The following is an 11,721-nucleotide window of genomic DNA, read 5'->3' on the forward strand; positions in this document are numbered from 1 at the left end:
GAAGGTCCCTGGGCGGAGGGGAATGGGTAAAAACCCAAAAACTAGGGGGGTAGAGGCCGGGGGTTATCGGGAGGGACAAGGATGAGTGACATAGAGGTAGATGCTATGCACACATAGATAACAACAAATGAAAGCAAAGTCAGTGGTGGCTATTATAAGATATTAACCCAACCCATTCACCAATGGACCCACACAGACATACTAAACCCTTTCACCAATGGGTCCAAACAGAACCCCCGACTCTTTTACCAATGGGCCAACACAGATTTACCCTAATCCCTTCACAAATAGACCACACAGAAATACCCAACCCTTTCATCAATGGGCCCACACAGATTTACCCCAACCCTTTAACCACTTGTCTAATAATGGATTCGCATACAGATACCACCAACTCCTTCAACAATCAAATCAAAATGCCCAGGGTTGTATGAGATTTCACATATATAGCAGTTTTTTGTTTGTTTTTCGTTTAAGTCAAGTGTAGAAATTGTTGGTGTGATGCTATGGTAAAAATATGAACCAAATCTGTCGGACAGGAGATATCGTGATACATCAACTTTTATTGTAAAAGGGTGGCCTTTGACCTTTAACTTTGACCTTGATGCTGTGATGTGAATGTGAACTTCTGGGGTTGATGATATATTGTGTAGACAGATCATTATGGATGTGGACATTCAACTAATTACCATGTAGGCCCTAATGAAGTGGGGGACCAGTAACGAAAAGTTTTAACTTGAGAGAGCATACAGTGGTGATACATACTATATCAGTGATACACGTGGGGGTTTAGTTATAAATAGTCTGGTCACAAATATGTAAATATGTTCTTAATTCCAATCAAAATACTGATAAACTGTGTAATACCTACCTAAAACAAGTCAACTGCTCAGATAGATTCTTTTTAGAGTACAGGTAGTTGAAGTCTAGTTGCTGACCATTTAAGGCAGAAGAACTCCAAAATGTCAATTATGCACACACAAGTAGCAAAATTAGTCAACAATTCTATTTAAGACAAATGTCCAGTAGCGAATCTCTTTATACACAGGTAGACATAGGTATCTCATCCAACAAGTTCTTGTGTTAGTGCTGTAAACACTGGTGTTATGGAGATATGGTGAACTTTACAGTGACGTACGATCTTAAGACAACCAATAGTTATTTGTGTATTTGTCATGTGACATATCTTTCTGACACGTCACTTATATAATTAAACATACATTGAGGATTTTCAAGTTATATATAATCTATCTGTATTTTAGAACCCAAACCACCATAACATGTAACACAAAACTACTATCACACAAGCTCGACTGACTAACAATAAGGAGTAAGACAGGGTTTTCTTTATACAAGTTGTATTTCTATTCAGAGTTACACAATTGGACTGCCGGATATAAAAAAGACTCAAAAATTCAATTGAAGTATTTCAATTGGTCTTTAGATGGCATGCACTGATTACACACCACAGTCATATCAGGGAAGGAATGCATGGATAACAAGGGGCTAAGGGAGGGGAGGTTGTGACAGAGGGGTAGGGGCTAAGGAAGGGGAGGATGTGATAGAGGGGTAGGGGCTAAGGAAGGGGAGGATGTGACAGAGGGGTAGGGGCTAAGGAAGGGGAGGCTGTGATAGAGGGGTAGTAGGGGCTAAGGAAGGGGAGGCTGTGACAGAGGGGTAGGGGGCTATGGAAGGGGGAGGATGTTGATAGAGGGGGTAGGGACTAAGGAAGGGGAAGGGCTGTGACAGAGGGGTAGGGGGCCCCTAAGGAAGGGGAGGCTTGTGACAGAGGGGTAGGGGCTATGGACCGGGGAGGATGTGACAGAGGGGTAGGGGCTTAGGAAGGGGAGGCGTGTGACAGAGGGGTAGAGGCTAAGGAGGGGGAAGGCTGTGCCAGGACGGGGGTAGGGCTGATATGGAAGGGGAGGATGTAACAGAGGGGTAGGGGCTAAGGGAGGGGAAGGATGTGTTGACAGAGGGTTAGAGGCTAAGGAAGGGAGGCCTGTGACAGAGAGGTAGGGGCTATGGAAGGGGAGGATGTGACAGAGGGGTAGGGGCTAAGGAAGGGGAGGCTGTGACAGAGGGGTAGAGGCTAAGGAAGGGGAGGCTGTGACAGAGAGGTAGGGGCTATGGAAGGGGAGGATGTGACAGAGGGGTAGAGGCTAAGGAAGGGGAGGCTGTGACAGAGAGGTAGGGGCTATGGAAGGGGAGGATGTGACAGAGGGGTAGGGGCTAAGGAAGGGGAGGTTGTGACAGAGGGGTAGGGGCTATGGAAGGGGAGGCTGTGATAGAGGGGTAGGGGCTAAGGAAGGGGAGGCTGTGACAGAGGGGTAGGGGCTATGGAAGGGGAGGCTGTGATAGAGGGGTAGGGGCTAAGGAAGGGGAGGCTGTGACAGAGGGGTAGGGGCTATGGAAGGGGAGGCTGTGACAGAGGGTAGGGCTAAGGAAGGGGAGGATGTGACAGAGGGGTAGGGGCTAAGGAAGGGGAGGCTGTGACAGAAGGGTAGGGGCTAAGAAAGGGGAGGCTGTGACAGAGGGGTAGGGGCTATGGAAGGGGAGGATGTGACAGAGAGGTAGGGACTAAGGAAGGGGAGGCTGTGACAGAAGGGTAGGGGCTAAGGAAGGGGAGGCTGTGACAGAGGGGTAGGGGCTATGGAAGGGGAGGATGTGACATAGGGGTAGGGGCTAAGGAAGGGGAAGATGTGACAGAAGGTAGAGTCTATGGAGCGTAAGGTGTGACAGCCGGAAAGGGGCTATGGAGGGGAAGCGTGACAGAGGGAAAGGGACTTTGGAGGGGAAAGTCACAGCAGGGAAGTGTGACAGAGGGAAAGTGTGACAGAGGTGTAAGGCTTGGAGGGGAAGATGTGATAAAGGGATAGGGCAATTGAGGAGGATGTACGGATAGAGGGAAAGAGATTATGGAGGGAGAGGAAGGTACAGAGACTAGGGGGTATAGAGGGGGATGAAAAAGGTATGGACTATGGAAGGGAAGGGTGACAGAGGGTATAGACTTTGAGGGAAGGGTTGACAGACAGTAGGGACTTTGAGGGGAAGGGAAAAATAAAGTAGGGGGCATGGACAGATAAGTAACAACAAATGAAAGCAAAGTGAGTGGTGGCTGATGAAGATATTAACCCAACCCCTTTCCCAAAGGGCACATACAGATATACACAACCCCAACCCTTTCACAAATGGGCTGACACATATACCCCCGCCCGCTTCATCAATGGGCTGACACAGATTTAACGCCAACCCTTCCATCAATGGGCCCACACAGATTTACCTCAACCCTTTCACCAATGGGTTCACATAGATATACCTCAACCCTTTCACCGATGGGCTGACACAGATGCAATGACCCCTTTACCAATGGCCCACATTGATATACCCAACCCTTTACCGATGAGGCCACATAGCTTGACCCCAGCCCTTTCACCAAAGAGCTGACACAGATATCCCTAACCCCTTCACCAATTAGCCCACACAGACATCTCCAACCCCTTCACCATAGGCCCACACAGATACCCCCGACCCCTTCACCAATGGGCCCTACACAGATACCCCCGACCCCTTCACCAATGGGCCCTACACAGATACCCCCGACCCCTTCACCAATGGGCCCTACACAGATACCCCCGAACCCCTTCACCAATGGGCCCTACACAGATACCCCAAACCCCTTCACCAATGGGCCCTACACAGATACCCCCGACCCCTTCACCAATGGGCCTACACAGATACCCCCGACCCCTTCACCAATGGGCCCTGCACAGATACCCCCGACCCCTTCACCAATTGACCCACACAGATACCCTCGAACCCTTAACCAATGGGCCCTACACAGATACCCCTGACCCCTTCACCAATGGGCCCTACACAGGATACCCCCGACCCCTTCACCAATGGGGCCCTAGAACAGATACCCCCGACCCCTTCACCAATGGGCCCAAACAAATACCCCGAACCCTTAACACAATGGGCCCTCCACAATACCCCGACCCCTTCACCAATGGGCCCTACACAGATACACCCACCCCTTCACCAATGGGCCCTACACAGATACCCCCCGACCCCTTCCACCATAGGCCCTACACAGATACCCCCGACCCCTTCACCAATTGGCCCACAGATACCCCTGAAACCCTTGCACCAATGTGCCCTACACAGATTACCCAACCCCCTTCACCAATGGGCCCTACACAGATACCCCCGACCCCTTCACCAATGGGCCCTACACAGATACCCCAGAACCCTTCACCAATGGGCCCTACACAGATACCCCCAAACCCTTCACCAATGGGCCCTACACAGATACCCCCGAACCCTTCACCAATGGGCCCTACACAGATACCCCCTGACCCCTTCACCAATGGGCCCTGCACAGATACCCCCGACCCCCTTCACCAATTGACCTACACAGATACCCTCGACCCTTAACCAATGGGCCCTACACAGATACCCCTGACCCCTTCACCAATGGGCCCTACACAGATACCCCCGGACCCCTTCACCATAGGCCCACAAAGATACCCCCGACCCCTTCACCAATGGGCCCTACACAGATACCCCCGACCCCTTCACCAATGGGCCCAAACAAATACCCCCGAACCCTTAACCAATGGGCCCTACACAGATACCCCCGACCCCTTCACCAATGGGCCCTACACAGATACCCCCGACCCCTTCACCAATGGGCCCTACACAGATACCCCCACCCCTTCACCAATGGGCCCTACACAGATACCCCCGACCCCTTCACCATAGGCCTACACAGATACCCCCGACCCCTTCACCAATTGGCCCACAGATACCCCTGAACCCTTCACCAATGGGCCCTACACAGATTTACCCAACCCCTTCACCAATGGGCCCTACACAGATACCCCCAACCCAATCACCATAGGCCCACAGATACCCCCAACCCTTCACCAATGGGCCAACACAGATACCCCCGACCCCTTCACCAATGGGCCAACACAGATTTACCCAACCCCTTTACCAATGGGCCCACACAGATTTACCCAATCCCTTCACCAATTAGCCCACACAGATACCCCCAGACCCCTTCACCATAGGGCCCTACACAGATACCCCCGACCCCTTCACCAATGGGCCCTACACAGATACCCCAGAACCCTTCACCAATGGGCCCTACACAGATACCCCCGAACCCTTCACCAATGGGCCCTACACAGATACCCCCGAACCCTTCACCAATGGGCCCTACACAGATACCCCCCGACCCCTTCACCAATGGGCCCTGCACAGATACCCCCGACCCCTTCACCAATTGACCCACACAGATACCCTCGAACCCTTAACCAATGGGCCCTACACAGATACCCCTGACCCCTTCACCAATGGGCCCTACACAGATACCCCCGACCCCTTCACCAATGGGCCCTACACAGATACCCCCGACCCCTTCACCAATGGGCCCTACACAGATACCCCCGACCCCTTCACCAATGGGCCCTACACAGATACCCCCGAACCCTTCACCAATGGGCCCTACACAGATACCCCCGACCCCTTCACCAATGGGCCCTACACAGATACCCCCGACCCCTTCACCAATGGGCCCACACAGATACCCCCGAACCCCTTCACCAATGGGCCCTACACAGATACCCCCGACCCCTTCACCAATGGGCCCTACACAGATACCCCCGACCCCTTCACCAATGGGCCCTACACAGATACCCCCGACCCTTCACCAATGGGCCCTACACAGATACCCCCGACCCCTTCACCATAGGCCTACACAGATACCCCTGAACCCTTCACCAATGGGCCCTACACAGATTTACCCCAACCCCTTCACCAATTGGCCCACAGATACCCCTGAACCCCTTCACCAATGGGCCCTACACAGATTTACCCAACCCCTTCACCAATGGGCCCTACACAGATACCCCCGGCCCCTTCACCATCGGCCCACACAGATACCCCCAACCCAATCACCATAGGCCCACAGATACCCCCCAACCCTTCACCAATGGGCCAACACAGATACCCCCGAACCCTTCACCAATGGGCCAACACAGATTTACCCAACCCCTTCACCAATGGGCCCACACAGATTTACCCAACCCCTTCACCAATGGGCCCACACAGATTTATCCAACCCCTTCACCAATGGGCCCACACAGATACCCCCAACCCCTTCACCAATGGGCCCACACAGATTTATCCCAACCCTTTTACCAATTGTTTCACAATGGATTCGCATACAGATACCACCAACTCCTTCAACAATTAAATCAAAATGCCCAGGGTTGTATGAGATTTCATATCTATAGCAGTTTTTTGTTTGTTTTTCGTTTAAGTCAAGAGTAGAAATTAATGGTGTGATGCTATGGTATAAATATGAACCAAATCTGTTGAACAGGAGATATCGTGATACATCAACTTTTATTGTAAAAGGGTGGCCTTTGACCTTTAACCTCGACCTTGATGCTGTGATGTGAATGTGAACTTCTGGGGTTGATGATATATCGTGTAGACAGATCATTTTGGATGTGGACATTCAACTGATTATCATTACGCATTAATAAAGTGGGGGACCAGTAACGAAAAGTTTTAACTTGAGAGAGCATACAGTGGTGATACATACTATATCAGTGATACACATGGGGGTTTAGTTATAAATAGTCTGGTCACAAATATGTAAATATGTTCTTAATTCCAATCAAAATACTGATAAACTGTGTAATACCTACCTAAAACAAGTTAACTTCACGGATAGATTCTTCTTTACAGTACAGGTAGTTGAAGTCTAGTTGATGACCATTTAAGGCAGACGAACTTCAAAATGTCAATTATGCACACACAAGTAGCAAAATTAGTCAACAATTCTATTTAAGACAAATGTCCAATGGCGTATCTCTTTGTACTCAGGTAGACATAGGTATCTCATCGAACAAGTTCTTGTGTTAGTGCTGTAAACACTGGTGTTATGGAGATATGGTGGACTTTCCAGTGACGTACGATCTTAAGACAGCCAATAGTTATTTGTTATTTTTGTCATGTGACATATCTTTCTGACACGTCACGTATATAATTAAACATACATTGAGGATTCTCAAGTTATACATAGTCTCTCTGTATTTTAGATCTTAAACCACCATAACAGGTAACACAATACTACTATCACACAAGCCTGACTGACACCTAACTAGTAATATGACAAGGTTTTCTTTATACAAGCTGCAGTGCTATTCAGAATTACACAATTGAATAGCTGCATACACATAGAGTAATTCAATCAACATTTTTTCTTTTAAATTGGTCGGTTGTTGCCATCGTCTGTTAACAAACCACATCTAGGTAAGGAAGCCTGAGATAGAAAGGGGCTATGGAAGGGGAGAGTGTGACTGGGGGAAGGGGCAATATTGAGGGGAAAGGACTGACAGGGATAGGGGCTATGGAGGAGAAATTGTGACATAGACTATGATAGAGGTAGGGGCTATAGTGGGGAGAATGTGACAGAGGGGGAAGGGCGATGGAAGGGGAGAGGGTGACTGGGGGAAGGGGCAATATTGAGGGGAAAGGACTGACAGGGGTAGGGGCTATGGAGGAGAAATTGTGACATAGAGGTAGGGGCTATGGTGGGGAGAGTGTGACATAGAGGTAGGGGCTATGGTGGGGAGAGAGTTACAGAGGGCTATTAAATTTAAAGGAAAATGTGTGACAGAGGGGTAAGGGATATGGAAAGGAAGGGTGACAGAAGGTACGGACTATGGAGAGGAAGGGTGACAGAGGGTACTGACTATGGAGAGTGAGGGTGACAGAGGGTACTGACTATGGAGAGTGAGGGTGACAGAGGGTACCGGGCTATCGAGAGGGAGGGTGACAGAGGGTACGGACTATGGAGGAGAGGGTGACAGAGGATACGGACTTTGGAGAGGGAGGGTGACAGAGGGTACGGACTATGGAGGAGAGGGTGATAGAGGGTACGGACTATAGAGAGGAAGTGTGACAGAGGGTATGGACTATAGAGAGGGAGGGTGACAGAGGGTACGGAATATGGAGAGGAAGGGTGACAGAGAGTACAGACTATAGAGAGGGAGGGTGACAGAGGGTACGGACTATAGAGGAGAGGGTGACAGAGGGTACGGACTATAGAGAGGAAGGATGACAGAGGGTACGGACTATGGAGAGGAAGGGTGACAGAGGGTACGGACTATGGAGAGGAAAGGTGACAGAGGGTACGGACTATGGAGAGGAAGGGTGACAGAGGGTACGGACTATGGAGAGGAAGGGTGACAGAAGGTACGGACTATGGAGAGGAAGGGTGACAGAGGGTACGGACTATGGAGAGGAAGGGTGACAGAGGGTACGGACTATGGAGAGGGAGGGTGACAGAGGGTATGGACTATGGAGAGGAAGGGTGACAGAGGGTACGGACTATGGAGAGGGAGGGTGACAGAGGGTACGGACTATAGAGAGGAAGGGTGACAGAGGGTACGGACTATAGAGAGGGAGGGTGACAGAGGAACGTTCTTTACATACATAGATTATATGTAGCAGGGCATCCAGTAGACCCTTGAGAGTATATTTTTGACTCCCCAAGTTAAGAGCCGACTCTTAGGTTTGAAAGGGACATGTCTATTTGACATTAGCTGAGATAACGTAGCTCTGGACGACGGACGGACAATTTCTGACAGATGGTCGTCGTCAGAGCTACGATTCCCTCCCATTGCTTGTAATGTAGCAAAACGGTGAACCTCGAAAATGCTACAAATAGCGGATATCGTTTAACTTTGGAATAATAGTTTGTTTAATTAAACATTTCTAATACAATTTTGCAATGTATTAGCCTACCGTCTAATCTAGAAATCTTTAATTCGCATATTCCGATATATGATACTGCTCGGAGTTGTCTCCGTGATTCACCATGATACTTCTCGAAAAACTCTCACGAGGATTCTAACCCAAATATGGAACCATTGATCCATACTATGGATGAAGCTACTACGATAACTAAATACAATATCAGAGATATTTAACCGCTGTTTTGTAACTCTTGTGAAGAAAGCGAATCTTACTTTGCATAATTAAATAATTTCAGAATGAATTGACCTTCCTCACCAAGGTATATAACCTTGAATCTGTTTTTCTGTTGAAATCATGCGGGAAATCTCATTAGCATCAATTTATTTTGATTGCCTGATAAGGAAATTGGCCTTTACACTTGTATCAAAGATGGCGGTATGTTTGAACTGATAGATCTGTGTGTCTTGCTCGTTTTGAATTTTACTATTTATTGTTAAACAATTGACGTAATGTGCAGGTTTGTGATTTGAATATTGATAACAGATACCAGAATCATCAATTTACATCTGTTTTTTATCCGAGAAAATTTTAACCACAGCTAAATACTGCCCGATGTGAATCACATTGGGGCTTGCTACACTATCGGCAATGGGAGGGACTTCATACCCTGCCCACAGGGACACGTTACAATAGTAATGTATGTATAAAATATATGGGGGGTCGATATAAACACAGGGACATGTTACAATAGTAATGTATGTATAAAATATATAGGGGGGTCGATATAAACATATTGTAACGCGTCCCTGTGCCCTGCCGGAGAGCAGTGTAGGCAGGGTATGAATATTCGTTCTAATTTGACATATGTTTTGACCCTACAGATTCCTCAGAAATAGTGATTTGACTCCTGAAATTGCTAAAAGTCAAGGGTAAACTGGATGCCCTGTGTAGAGTAATGCTCATTTATAGTAACACAAATAAAAGTTTTCCCTAATTACTCGCTAATGAATTAAGACAATGTCACGACAAACTTCTCAACTCAAGATTAGCATAATAGCTTTGCAGTTCATCAATTGTTCTCTGTAGGTACTTAGAAAGCTCAAATCGTTGGCGAAAGACAAACTTTGCCCAAAAAAATGCGACCCATGACTATACATCTCTCGGACTACGTCCTGGGAGGTAAACACTCTTTTTTGAAGTCAGGGGAATTCCCTGACAGTTACTGCAAGTCTATAAATAGAAACACGTATTTCCTAATACGAAAGAAAAGTACACAAATGAAAGTTGAAATGGATATAATGTTTTTTGCAGAAAAGGAATTGATACTTCATCAACTTGGTAGAAATGAAACGATTTCCATTACAAAGTATCCAATTTTCTGATGTTTGGCTCCTGAGTTGTTAGTTTCGTTTCGGATAAACCGAACCCACTTTGTGACTTAACATTAATTGGCACCGAGACAAACATTTACTAAACTAATCATGCTTCATTCCATCAAATATTTCAATGAAAAAAAATACATTATCTGGTTTTTACCTGGTGATGAATTCAACTTCAGTCTTGACTCTTCATGCGCCAAACCGATAACCACTTCCAGCCTCGCCGTCACCTGGCAGACCGCCCTACGTCATCACTCATGAATATTCATGTTTATAAATTATATATTGTCGTAGTCTCGGTCTCTGAAACGCTTATGATTGCTTCGGCTTGAAGATGGAGAAGCCGGCAACGGCTAGTACATGGTCAAATCTATGGACTTCTTTATCGGACGACAATTTGAAAGGGTACATGAACACCTTTCAGGAGGCCGAAAATGTGCGAAAGGCTTTCGAGGTGGAAAAGTCATTGACTTTTGTTTCGGGGAAAAAAAGAGAGGGTAAGTTGTGTCAAAGATACATGTACAGCCTTTGACACTAACTTTCCAGGCCTTGGAGACCAACGGTCTCCTGATACTTAAATTCTTGGTGCCCTCCACAGAATCTTGGAGCCCACATTTTCAACAAAAAAAAAAATTATAAAAAGAAACTTATTTCATTTGTTCAAATATTTTATTATATTATTTCCATGAGGAGTTTAAAAGACTTCCGTTGAAGTTCAATAAGGTCCTGGTTATTGGCCAGTTTATCCTCCTCCTGTAGTAAACGACCCGGTTTCTCCATGTTTACGACACAGTGTACAGTACATGTGTACATCGTCGTAGCGCAACCAATTAAACTGTGTTTGCAAGGAGTTCTGGAACTTTCTTTTCTTTCTCGTATTGATGCTGTTGAACCCGTCGTTCCTTCGATGTCTTGGCTTTTTTCGGAGGAGGCGACAGCCCCAACCACCGATGCATCTCTATGTACGTGTGTTGTTTACCCTAGGTCAATGCAAGTGAAGGTCACTTTCGCTTCGCGCCGACTTACCTTGGTCATATAGACGCTTGAAATAGTACTAGTTTATTGTCTAAAATTACAAGCGTTCCAAATACTCTGGCGACCGGAAAGACGGGAGTACACAAGTGCAGTTTTACATGCGTGCAACACATGGGTATAAACGACTGACGGATATTGAAATTAAATCGACAACTTTTTGGGTACATTTTACTAAAAATTCCTACATTTTAAGAACACCTCAATGTAAAAATCTCAGTGCCCGACGGTCTCCAGGTAAGTGCAGTTTTTGGAGACCTCCAAATATTTTGGTGGACTCGGGCACCAGGTCTACCGTTAGTGTCGAAGGCTGATGTAAATGCTAACGTTACTAGGTAGTAGGTTGTTCATAAATGTAAAATTTGTTTCTTGATAAGTTTATAACCAAGTATGTAACAATAAAAAGAGATATACGACCGGCAGACAAGGGGAACTGTTTTGACTGCTTTGATGAAAATTAAGTAGAGGTCATGTACAATACATACATGTATTTGACTATAAGTTATATTAGGCCTATACTAATCTAGGGAGA

General features: G+C 47.0%; 2 protein-coding genes across 5 annotated transcripts in view; one reads left to right on the forward strand and one right to left on the reverse strand.

Annotated features, from left to right (window-relative positions):
* LOC117314740 overlaps window positions 1-11,721 on the reverse strand; it is a gene marked incomplete in the record, with an annotated part of 896,274 nt that overhangs the window by 196,184 nt on the left and 688,369 nt on the right.
* The window catches only part of LOC117314766, a 29,602-nt gene that overhangs the window by 1,357 nt on the left and 16,524 nt on the right, over window positions 1-11,721 (forward strand). The window contains exon 1 of one of the 4 annotated variants that reach the window (XR_004529585.1): window positions 10,213-10,654. The exons of 1 other annotated variant lie outside the window; for it this stretch is intronic. The gene's annotated coding sequence lies outside the window, so the exon portion shown is untranslated. Of the gene's footprint in view, window positions 1-10,212; window positions 10,655-11,721 lie in introns of those variants that run through there. 2 more of the 4 variants (XR_004529584.1, XR_004529582.1) reach the window with 2 other exon arrangements.

The sequence above is a fragment of the Pecten maximus genome, chromosome 16 (assembly GCF_902652985.1).
Source record: "Pecten maximus chromosome 16, xPecMax1.1, whole genome shotgun sequence".
Classification (NCBI taxonomy): domain Eukaryota; kingdom Metazoa; phylum Mollusca; class Bivalvia; order Pectinida; family Pectinidae; genus Pecten; species Pecten maximus.